The 12,900-nt window shown below is 41.1% G+C and overlaps 2 pseudogenes; both read left to right on the top strand.

Moving 5' to 3' along the window:
* The first annotated feature begins 9,696 nt into the window (after window positions 1–9,696).
* Window positions 9,697–11,737, top strand: LOC149168510 (puromycin-sensitive aminopeptidase pseudogene; annotated as a pseudogene).
* Window positions 11,738–11,803: 66 nt separating this feature from the next.
* LOC149168509 (5'-adenylylsulfate reductase-like 3 pseudogene) lies at window positions 11,804–12,572 on the top strand (annotated as a pseudogene).
* The last annotated feature ends 328 nt before the right edge of the window (window positions 12,573–12,900 follow it).

Below are 12,900 nucleotides of genomic sequence, written 5' to 3'. Positions count from 1 at the left end.
TTCATTAGTTTATTTTTTGAAAAATTAAGGCAATGAAAGATCATTTCGTTTTTAGTTGCTTGATTGTTTGCATTTGATTGAGTATTTTCTACCCTCTCTAGTGTAGGAATTTCATCGAATTGAAAGGTTCTTGTCTCATTTAGTTTCATTTGAGGTTTTTCAAGTAGCATCACTAAGACCTGAAAGTTGAAACTTAACTGAAGATCAACTTTAAAATGAATTCAATTAACCTAAGGTGTGTTTGACATTAACGATCATACCTAGAAGGTCTAAGATAGAGACGTGTTCCGGCATCTTTAAACCTAGCAATTATTGTTAGCTTCAACATTAGATAGTGCTAGTATGTATTTGTGCTCCTCATACATCGAGTATAGTAGGAGACCCCACTAGGCTGCAATCCTTTTATTCTTAGGAAGCCGAGTTGGCCACCTTGCAAATGTGATACATCGAACACAACATTCGGGGAGATTGCCTGCTTGTACTTCTTGGTTCACCAGAGGTATTCTACAGTTTAGGGTTGCCTGGCAATCCTGTTTACCTAGATCATCCAAGATAGTCATTTGATCTCTTTGACTCATTAAACTTAAAATATCATTCAAGCACTTGTCCTTTCGAGCTTGTTTTTAATCGAAAGTGATAGAGTCATCTTTATTTCCTTCATGACTCTTAAGAAATGAAAGACCATCAATCTTTTATGTGTATTAATAATTGATTTCCCATGATCCAAAACATCCTATTAGTCTTTTTGACCAAATTGCGAGTTCCCTTAAAAGGTCATTTTAAAGCCTTGAAGTTATTTTTTCTGTCAACTAAGACAAGGTCATCGTGGTTGAACCATCTAGTTCACCCAATTCCTCTTCCTCTCCTCCATCTGCAAGATTGTATGAGCAGTCGTTTCCTGAGTTACCAGAGTCACTTGAGGACCAAAATGTTGAACTTGAATTTTTTTTTAGAGTTCAAGCATTGTCATCTTGTCCTCTGCCTACTTTCGATATAGGGTCATCTACTAATCTTGGCATGGAATCTCCAGACAATCCCGTTCGAACTCCAGAGAACTCACCGACCACTGGCAATCAGCTTGGACTGGTTATCTATCCTCTGAACCCTCTGTTTGACGCTATTGATATATCACCATATCATCCTTACAGTCCGTATGACCAGCCGAGTGTTCTTTTGGAACTATCCCCCAGTACACGTTCAACCATTCATCGTCATTTGTTTTTAAACATGGAACCCGAAGGCGATTCTCTAGTCACATCTCTGGATGAGTCTGAAGTTTCTATTCCACACACTGTTGAGGGGGGAGAATTGCAATTATGTTTCCTCCTGAGGGTTTCCATCTTTTGGAAGGTATTCCTGCCAATTTGCCACCCAACTATGTGTCTTTGGTGCACTTGGTTTTAGGTACACCTAGTGCCTCGTCACATTACCATAATCTTGTATGGGTGTTAGGCATCAGGCCTATGTCAGGTCTATTCATTATGAGCGCGACCTCCCAACAAGCTATTACTTCAGTCTTGGTGCAACCCACTATTCTGAATACTCTTGTATCGTCGATATCAGTTACTTGTCAGACACAACCAACAGTTTCAAATATTGTCTTTGTCAGTTCCTTCGTCGTATTAGCCAGTGGCCAGATTGTGCCACCACCTGGGGGGCAGAACTTGAATGTTTCCATGGTGTGAGGTGCCACGAATGTGGGCAGCTCACAAGTTCACCTGCTTGGGATAAACAAACCTTCTTCTAGTATTATTTATAACCCTGTTGATCAAACTGGATCAAGAAATGTCCAATACCAACAGGTTCAGAATCTCGTTGGTCCATCTAGATCGAGCAATTTTCAGTATCAGCAACCCTATGGGGCTCAGGTCCAATACCAAAATCTTTACGTTCCATATGGTTCTCAAGGATTGGTTAATCAACCTTACTCCCTCCAATCTGGGTAGTACATCCAGCCTGGCTATGGCTAGATTCAGTTCGGTAATTTCCTTAGCACTGTTCAAGTATGATTGCAACAGCAAGGATCACCTCTACAACAACAAGGGAAACCTTTGTTACTGCAAGCGCAACCTTTGTTGCACCAAGGGATCTTCGTGAAACAGTAAGGTAAAATTATCCCGCAACAAGGTCACCTGAAACAATTGCAAGGTCAATCCTTACAATAATTGTAGCAAGCCACATAGAAGCATATGTATTATTCTCTGCACACTCTCAACCCATACCCTAGCAAGGCCAACCTCTGCAACCCTAGGGAAAATTTTTGCAACCGCAAGGTCAACCCTTGCAACAACAAAACCAACCAAGGCAGTAGCAACCCTTGTATACATACCAATAAGGTCAACCCTTGTAGGGGCAGGGTCAAGGTCAAGTCCTGCAACAACAAGCCCAAAATCCTCATGTCCTAGGTCAACAGGTTCAAAATCCTACCGGCCAAGGGAATCAAGTACAAAATCCTTACGTCCAAGGGCAAGAAGTGTATCAACCTTATGCCCAAGGGCTCCAGGTCCAAAATCCTCTTGTTCAAGGACACCAGGTTCATCAGTTGTATGTTCTTGGACAATAGATCCCATATCCATATGTCCAAGGTCAACATGCTCAATAACCTTTTAACTCATACATTGCTTATCAAAAAACTATGCCTAGAAAGTTTCAAGGTATTCAAGGTCAAAATCCTCCCTATGGTCAAGGTAATCCGCAATGGGGGCAGCCTTAGATTCCATATCGCAGAAATCCCCCAATGTGGGGCCAAAATCCTTACTAATAGGGATGGGATCCTCCCTATGGGCCCGCTTATCAACCTCCCATGCCTTTTAACACTAAATTACCTTTCTTGGATCCAATTGAGTTGTCAGATGTATCGTGCCTTATGAATGATCTGATCCTTCATTCGTCATACTAGCCTCTGGTGCCTTCCAAGGTACCAAGTGATTGCCCAAATTTTGATGGAAAAGCTAAAGAATATTCTCAAGCCCATGTGATGACATATCACCTCTGGTGCTCGTCAAACTCGTATGTGGACAATTCCATTCGTCTTCGTCTTTTCCAATGAATCCTCATGGGTTCTGCTGCGAAATGGTACATCGAGCTACCTCAAAGTACTTACCATGACTTTAACTCTTTAGCAATGGCTTTCCTCATGCATTTTCAGTTGTTAGTTCGCTATGAAACTGGTAGCTATTTTCTCACATCACTTAAGCAAGATATTGCGACGCACATCTCTGATCACATCCATGAACCTAGCCCTGGTAAAACCTTAAAGGTCCATGTTGTCTAGTCTACCGTAGTGGAAAAATCCACAAAAGGAAAAAAGAAAGGCAAAGGCATAGCTACAGTCGATGCCCCGAAATAGGGTCCTCCCAAATCGTGTACTAGCGAATCTTCACAACGGAAACCTAAGTATCCCTGGCCCATTTTCGAGGAGGATCACTACACTAAGGATTGTCCTCGATGATTCAAAGTTAGTCACCTACTCAAAGGGACCTCTATTGTCCTTAAAGAGCCATTTCTATCCCAGCAGACCCAAATGGTAGACCAACCCTAATCTACTTCCTTCGGGTCTCAAGTGTTCACGATGAGCACACCCATTAATGTGGCTACTCGATCGAAAGACTATCAAACTCCATCTTCAACAGCTGGGAAAGAGAAAGAAGCTACACCTTGTTCTTCTAGCCCGAGCATTGGCCCTCTGCAAATTGAGTGCCCTAACCCTGATTCCACTATGCAGCCACCCTCTCGATGTGTGTTGTGGAAATCCTCGTATAATCCCAATGCCTGAGCCGCTCAGAACTATAATATTGTTGAGGATTTGGCTCAAGCACCATCAACCATGTCAGCTCTTGAGGTACTCCAAAGCTGCCCATCACAGAGGAAATCTTTGCTGTCAGCTATCGGGGGCATCGATCCCATCAATTCTAATTTGATATGTTTTGATCTAAATAACCATGCTCCATGGCTCCCTCATCAGATTGTCTTTCTTATTCAGGTAATCATCAATGAGAAGGCCATCCACCACAATGTCATCCATGAAGGTGCTTCCACCTACATCATGTCAACTTGCATGCTGGAAGGCTATTGGTTCCCCTGCACTGAACTAGTCTCCGAACACTTTGGAAGTTTTTGATGGGCACGATTCACGACCCTTCGGTGTCTTACCTAACCTTTCGATCACCCTGGAAGGCAAGACAATGCAAGTCGAAGTAGAAATTATTGATGCCAATCTCAATTACAATCTTCTACTTGGCCGAAGTTGGACACATGCCATGCATGCCGTGGCCTCCTCCTTGTTTCGCATGATTCATTTTCCCCATCAAGGGAAAATTGTCACCATCGATTAGTTGTCTTTCTTTGCTTCTTCCTCGGATGGAAATGTTCCATACGTCAAACACTCTGGTGCTCCCTATGAGAGTGTGGGGGCAGGTCTCTTCAAAGATTCTGCCTTAATGGGAATTTTTCCACTCCCACCTCCTCATGTTGCCTTTGTCAACATGATCTCTGTCAAATCTGATCCCTGGGTCAAACTTGCACTAGATCTTGTTGATAAATGGGGCGAGGTTATGTTGCTTAGTCCCGCCGAAGTCAATTATGTGGAAATTGTTTCCGCTTCGAACTCTGCATCCTATGATTCTTGTATGTCAAATACCTCTCTCAATATGTACTCTCAATCCCCTTGGCTTGGAACTTTGGAATCATTTGATTCCTTAGCCAAGACCTTCCTTGCTGATGAAGGTATCATGGAAACCATGTCTCTCGAGGAACCACCATGGATCAATACTCATCATCGCTCCTCATTCCTGCCTCGCCTGACGGTCATGTCTACCATTTTATAAGAGTCCTCTTCTCCATTGTCTATTGATGTGTTAGTTTATTCTAACATAATCAAGATCTTTCAACTGAGGGCAGCTTTATCCCTTCATGGATTCAGGATCATTCACCCTCCTTGAGTTTTCACTGAGTGTCCTCTGACTCGTAACCCTACTTCGCCTAGGGGGCATGGGGGAAAGCCTTATATGAGTTCTACTCTATTATTTGGCTGAGTCGATGCTTATTCATCATGGCAATGAAAAAAATTTGGTGGTCATCTGTGTTGATTGATTACCCGAGTCCCAGCATGGGCTCCCTCAAAAAGTACTATGATTAGGTCATCTTGCATGTTTACTTATGTACATTAGTGTGTGATTCATTTTTGTACATCGTGGTTTTGTGTGATGGTTTTCAAACATATTTCCTATTTACTATGCTTTTCTTGCTTTGCATATGTATGCGACTCCTCACTTTGGTTTCACTGATGGTGCTTGCCACAATACCCGGAACCTATCGTCTATGGCATGGGATATCTATGACCCTAACAGTGAGTTGACTGACCTTCAAGATATTTCCCTAGGTTGCACAACCAACAACATTGCTAAATACAGTGCGGTCATCGAATTGTTGTCAGAAGCCATCGCTTTGGGCATCAAAGAATTGGTTTCCAACCTGGATTCGCAGCTTGTCTTCCTTCAACTCAATGGGTAATATTCTGTCAAGAACCCTCAAATATTGAGAATGTATCTCCATATCAGTCTATTAGAAAGGTGTTTTGATCATATTACATATCATCATATTCCTAGATGTATGAATACATCGATAGATGCATTAGCTAATTACGTGTTGGATAGACATTTACGAGACATGTAAAAGATAATACAAACCATTTGTACAATAATAAACAGGAAAATACAACATATATATATATATATATATATATATATATATATATATATATATATATATATATATGGTGAGAATATTTGATACATCAAAACCAAAAAAAATAATATGTGTGCCTAGAATTACATTTGTGGCACGTAGGCCTCAAAAAATATGTAAGTGCTAGACCTAGGAACTAATGAGCATGGCGGTCATGGTAGCATGAGACAGCTCATGCAACATGACTCAGCAATTGGCGGATCCGATATAAGACTCCCACCATGTGTATCTGGTGCCGAAGGGGCATGTCTCCTATTCGAGCATACTCTAGGATACCATGAGTTAACCCCTCAAGGTTCATTGCGATCTCCTCCTTGTTGTCGCTTCCTTCTTAATAAGGGAAAACAACATAAATAAGGCGGGCGATGCACCTGGCTATCGGGGACATCCCAGCTGGTCGCTCTGGTCCAACATCTGTATAAACAAGAGAAATGTTATAAGCACATATATACCAAAAACAATTAAAAAATATCAAAATTAAAAATTTGGTTTTTTACCTTCGTCATCGAAGTCCTCTCCATCTAGTAAGGGCATATTTGGATTTTCACGGAAATTAGTGCTGTTGTATGGCCAGTTCTCCATAACAATCTTTTGTCATCGTAGCCATGAAAAGAATGCATGTCAGTATGACATATGTTGACCCCTGGTGATCCTGGAAATCAAACAACTCTAATGGGCCATCCCAGATCATGTGGCATAGGAGGATCTACATTAGTCAGCTGATACTAGAACAATGCTACTCATTCTAGGAATAAGGTCACAAGTATAGATCCGAAGCCAAATTTCTTCATATTCCCTACCTTGGCCTTGGAAAACTGGTGCTTGATGTTCATCTTCATGGCCTCTACCTAGTTGAAGATCTTAGGAGATATGTAGTCAATGGAATAAAGGAACTTTGACTTGTTTCTCATGTTTCGCCTGGGACCCCACCACTCTATTGATAGTCAATAGAAGCACACTCAGTGTCAAATCCTACACACTGGAAATCTCTATCTTCCCATTGTTGCATTTCAGGGCCTCAAGGTAGTGCTCGACAAGCAGGGAAGATATGCTTGCCCCAATCGGACGTGACCCATACAACTTCACCGGATCACCTCTATGAGACAGTCCAATGATGAATTAAATATCGAAAGTTGTCAACTCCAACTCCTGGTGACCAATGAAAAAATTCTCCCAAAGGCTTATAAGGTATTGAAGCAACTGGAGTTGGGCCCGCATCCTGGTGTAAGGAAGATGAGATTCTGGTTTGGTCACCCACAAGTTCGACTAACAGAGAAATATGATGGAAGGGATGATCCATGTGATCTCCTAGCCAAATGGACTAAGGTTTATGGAGAGGAGCCTTAGCTTGAATGGGTGCGCCTGTTTTGTCATACTTTGATGTAATATCAATGAACTGTTACTTGGAAATAGAGCTTCGCCATGGCACTGAAGAAGGGGACGTTTTGCAATAGGGGTTCTTGATGACATTTAACTTTGAGGGTGGATTTGAATATATTGATGAGGCATTACAGGAAGTCATGGAAGTGATCTTCAGAATATCGTAGGATCCCTTGGACTTAATTCAACCAGATTGGACCACCCAACTGCGCCACACACTAGAGTGCTAAGTGCTACAATGTGGCTACCGAAGAAGAGGACAAGGATCCAAGGAACACTAATATCCTAGAGACTAAAGGTCACCGAAAAGTTAAAGGACTGCAAATTGAAAATCCACATATCACTATGTCGTTAAAAAATAGACAGGTGAACATTGGGAAAGAGACAGAGCCGAAATTTGCAAAGATTAGGGATTACTGGGATGATGCAACAATAGATAAGGTCGCTGAATTTCTCCGCGAGTATCATGACTTGTTCCCTATGAAGTTTTTAGATTTGAAAGGGATAATAGGGGACTTGGAAGTTATTAAATTAATGTTGAAACCAAGAATGAAGATGATCAAGTAAAGGCCTTATCGCCTCAACCCCAAGTATACAGAAAACGTCCGCTTAGATTTGGATAAAATTCTTGCCACAGGTATTATTGAACCGGTCAAAGAATCTGACTAGGTGAGCCCAAATGTAGTTTAGGAAAATAAGCAGAAGGTTGAAATAAGGATATGAGTAGATCTCAGGAAGTTGAATGAAGCTTGTGTACATGATCCCTTTGCAACTCCGTTCACCGACAAAGTGTTGGATAATGTAGGAGGACATGAAGCATATTTGTTCACTGATGGGTTCTCAGGGTACCGTCATATCAATATCATGCCTGAGGATAGAAGTAAGATGATCTTCACCACTGTGGGGGCTGCTTTCAGTATACTATAATGCCTTTTGGACTGAAGAACATGCTGGTGATATTTTCATGCATAGTCATCGTGGCGTTTAAGGACTTCATTCACAAGTTTATAGAGGTATACTTTGACAATTGGATAATGTTTGGGCTGGTGAAATTCCATGTAGCCAGACAATGATTGATGCTGGATACATGCCAGACATATCAGATCACACTCAATTTGAAGACATGTTTGTTCAGAATCTTGCTGGGCCATGTGGTGTGCAAACAAGGATTAATTGTCGACCCAACTAAGATAGAAGTTATAATTAATTTAGAGCCACCAAGAAGTTTGAAACAACGCGCACAATGCTAGGGAATATGTGATACTATAGAAAGTTCATTAAGATTTATGCCCATATTACCGTGCCGATGGAGAATCTTCTAAAGAAGGATGCTACATTATGTTGGAATGAAGATTGTCAACAAAGCTTAGATGTGTTAACGGAAAAGATGGTCACTGCGCCGATCCTAGTCTTCTCGGATTGGAACAAGGAATTTCATGTGCATGTGGATGCGTCATGTATTGCACTTGGGGTAGTACTTACACAGTCCAGTGAGGGAGAGTTGGATCACCCTATAGCATTTGCAAATAGGAATTTTTCCAAAGCTGAGAAGAACTATTCAACGATAGAGCATGAAGGTTTGGCTATGGTGTATTGCTCCATAAGTTTAGACCTTACTTGCTAGGCGGACACTTTAAGATGTATACAGATCATTCTGCATTGAAGTACTTCGTTAACAAGCTTGTGTTGGGGGGGAAGATATGCAGATGGCTGCTGTTGTTTCAGGAATATGATTTTGAAGTTATTGTGAAGCCAGGATGATTGAATTTCAGACCAAATCATTTTTCATGCATTGAAATAGGAGAGGAGCCTACTAATTTGGAGGAAGGACTTCTTGATGTGTAGCTCTTTGTAGTGCATGTCGAGGACAATCACTTTGCAGATATCATACACTTCCTAATGACGGGGATGGCTCCAGAAGGGTATACTAGTCAACAAAAGAAGGAGTTGGTGGTGTGCACGAAAAACGTTTCTGTCATTGTAGGGCATTTATATAAAATGGGCTCAGATGAAATTCTGTGACATTATGTACCTGACTTTGAATAGAATGACATCCTCACTGAAGATCATGGAGGAGCTGCAGAAAGACATTATGAAGGAAAAGCAACAATGTAGAATATTTTACGCATTGGGCTATGGTGGCTAACGCTGCATAAGGATTCCAAGGCTTATTGTAAGGCAGGTGATGCTTCTCAGAGGACGGGTAGGCAATCATGGAGGGATGAGCTATCTGTTATCACTTAAGAATTCTAATTTCAAAACCGCTCACATTAGTTTGATGGTAAAAGAATTCGGTGCTAGTCTAAGTTTGATTTTTGTTTTTAGAGTCTTGAGTCAACTATGTATTCTCATTCATCACCGGTCATTCTCATTCATCCCCGTCTCATAGCCATGTGTCAGTTTTGTTCAAAAGCTACTATGTGTCACAAAGCTCTTTAGGTTATTTCGTAGCTTATGAAATAATTTTGAAGTGTTTCCGCAGCGCATAAAGCCTTTTTGTAGTTTCGCAGCGCAACATGTTTTAGGCTGCGCTACAAAATTGGGGATTTGTTCAAATCCATAACAACTGTCATGAAAAATAGCTCTGGGGTGGATGCATTTTATAGGAGGCATACTCTCAAGCTCCTACGTATATGCTTGTCATCAGTTCTGAATCTGAAGGGAAATATTACAGGTGAAGGAGTTACTCCAGGACTTTTGAGAACGATGCTGATGTCATCCATTGATCCATCAAGACGCAGAACTGAAAAATCAACTATGAAGGTTTACCTTGGGGTAAAAACAAAGACACAGCTTATGGCAGAGAAATCTGTATTTAAGGTTCTGTTGATGATTGTAATTGCTGCCAGTGCAGAACCAGAACTTCAAGAAGCCGTGTTATCTATTTGCTTTGGTTGCTGGCCAATTAGTCAGTAGAAATGATACATTCATTACACGATTAGGATGCCAAGTTTCACTTCGCATTTGGACTCCTGCAGATGATATATCAAAGACTGCTCATGCCATGTATTTCCTTAAGGCGGCCATGAAATGGGATGAGGATGTCTTTGGTCTGGAATATGACCTTGATCTATTTAACATCGTGACAGTACCTAATTTTAACATGGGAGCGATGGAGAACAAGAGCCTAAATATATTTAATTCAAGACTTGTTTTGGCATCCCCACAAACTGCAACCGATGCAGACTATGCTGCTATCTTGGGTGTTATTGGTCATGAGTATTTCCAAAACTGGACTGGTAACAGGGTAACATGTCGGCATTGGTTTCAATTAAGTTTAAAGGAAGGACTTACAGTTTTTAGAGATCAGGAATTCTCATCTGACAGGGGCAGTCGTGCTGTTAAGCGAATTGGAGATGTGGTGAAGCTTCGTAATTATCAATTTCCTCAGGATGCTGGTCCCATGGCTCACCCTGTGCGTCCACATTCATATATCAAGATGGACAATTTCTATACTGTAACGGTGTATGAGAGGGGAGCAGAAGTTGTCAGGATGTACAAGACCATGTTAGGGCAATTAGGGTTTCGTAAGGGAATGGATCTTTATTTTCAAAGACATGATGGGCAAGCAGTAGTTTGTGATGATTTCTTTGCTGCTATGCGTGATGCCAATAATGCAGATCTTTCAAATTTCTTGTTATGATATTCACAAGCGGGAACTCCTGTTCTAAAAATGCAATCATCCTACAACTCTGAGGGAAATACTTATACACTTAAGTTCAGGCAAGAAATTCCTCCTACTCCAGGTCAATCAGTGAAAGAACCAATGTTTATACCTGTGGCCATTGGGTTGCTGGATTTCAACGGAAAAGATCTGCCTCTTTCATCAGTATATAATCAAGGATCTCTGCAGTCCTTTACTAGTGAAGGTCATTTTGTTTCAACAGTAATCCTCCGTATTGAAAAGGAGGAAGAAGAGTTTGTCTTTGTTGACATTCCTGAAAGACCAATTCTCTCTGTACTATGCAATTATAGTGCTCCTGTGCGTCTTGTTTCAGATATCACTGATGATGATTTGTACTTTCTACTTGCACATGATTCAGATGAGTTTAACCGGTGGGAGGCTGGCCAGACATTGGCAAGAAAACTCATGCTCTCTCTCGTAGATAAGGCACAACAGAATCAACCATTGAGTGTGGACCCAAAATTTGTCAATGGACTAAGAAGTATTCTTTGTGATTCGAGTTTGGACAAAGAGTTCATAGCAAAGGCAATCACTCTACCTGGAGAGGGAGAAATCATGGACCTCATGGAAGTTGCAGATCCAGATGTTGTTCACGGAGTTCGTCGTTTTGTTAGAAAACAACTCGCATCTGAATTGCGTGCAGAGTTTTGTAGAGCTGTTGAAACTAACTGAAGCTTAGAGGAATATGATCCTAATCACGAGAGCATGGCAAGACGTGCTTTGAAAAATACAGCCCTTGCTTACCTTGCCTCATTGAATGAGCCAGAAATGACAAAGCTTGTAAACATCCTGCAAGAAGCATTGCAAATTGCGGAGGCAGATGAAACTGTTTTAATTGGGAAAATTGTGAACTATATGTCAGTTGATGTGGAGATAGTGAATGTCATGGTGGGACGTGTTCATGAACTTTGGTCAACGCCAATTTAGATATCCATTGCATTTCTTATTGTCTTTGGCTTGATTTGACTTGCTGCACTGGCTGGCTTGGCCACTATGATAATTGTGATGGTTATTTGTCTATTCCTAGCCTCTAAACAACAGAAATATATAACACAGGTACTCTCTTCGGAGTTCACAGTTTCCCAGCACTTTTCCTACAAAACCAGACATCAAAGGTGCGTTATCATGGATCAAGAAGGCTGGATTCTATCTGTCACTTCTATGAAAATATTACAGGTATTAAATCTATTTCTCCAGACTTTACTCCACAAGCAAGTAGCAGCAGCTTGAGAGGCCTTGATATGGTGAAGGATGTCGAAAGTGCAGTACAATGCCCATATTCGTGGGCAAAATCTCCCGAAAAGCTGCTGCAGGAGGATACATATTTGATACTAGCAATCATGTTCCTGGTTTTGAGAATGCTTCAGTTTCTATTCCCAAAGCTATTAATATGGGCGAAGAGGGTTTGGAAGAGACACGTTTGGCCTGAAAATGGGGCAGCCTTGAGAGAGAATCATCCGACATTCATAGAGCAGGTTTTAAACATTTTCAATGTTAATAGAATTAAGAGTAGTCTGAAATTTTGTAAAAGAAGAAACTTCCAAGAAGGAGCTATGAATGCAAAAGCATGGGCCTCAAAATCTTTAGCTTCCGTTTCTCTTGGTGAAGGCAGTTCAAGTAAAGTTGGTTCAGTTAGTGAAGCTCATTAAGGACTTAGCAGGGGACGGAATTTTGCTCGTGCACATAAGTCAGAACACCAAGGGAATACATGTTGTAATCAAAGATCAGACTGAAGTTTAGCAAGGAGTGTCTATGACCGAGAAGCTCATTTCATTCAAAGATAACCGTATGAAGGTCACTGATGAAGCAATAAGCAACATGAAGATTATTAAGTTGCAGGCCTGGCATGAATGGTTTCATAGGAAAGTTGATGCTGCTCGTGGTAAAGAACGCATTTGGATAAGGGAGCTTATGTATTATGCTGCTATAACCATTTTTCTTTTGTGTTTATCACCGCTTGCAGTTTATGTTATATCATTTGGCTCATGTGTACTGATGCATATAGAGTTTACTCCAGGCTGAGTTTTTACTGCAATTGCAACTTTTCGCATACTCCAAGAACCTCTGAGATCCTTTCCTCAAATAATCAC

Source organism: Pinus tabuliformis, chromosome 4_2 (assembly GCF_031772625.1).
Source record: "Pinus tabuliformis cultivar Carrire ecotype Pingquan chromosome 4_2, CPIR1, whole genome shotgun sequence".
Classification (NCBI taxonomy): domain Eukaryota; kingdom Viridiplantae; phylum Streptophyta; class Pinopsida; order Pinales; family Pinaceae; genus Pinus; species Pinus tabuliformis.
The sequence above is the reverse complement of the archived record's forward strand: the minus strand, read 5'-3'. Positions and strand labels throughout refer to the sequence as shown.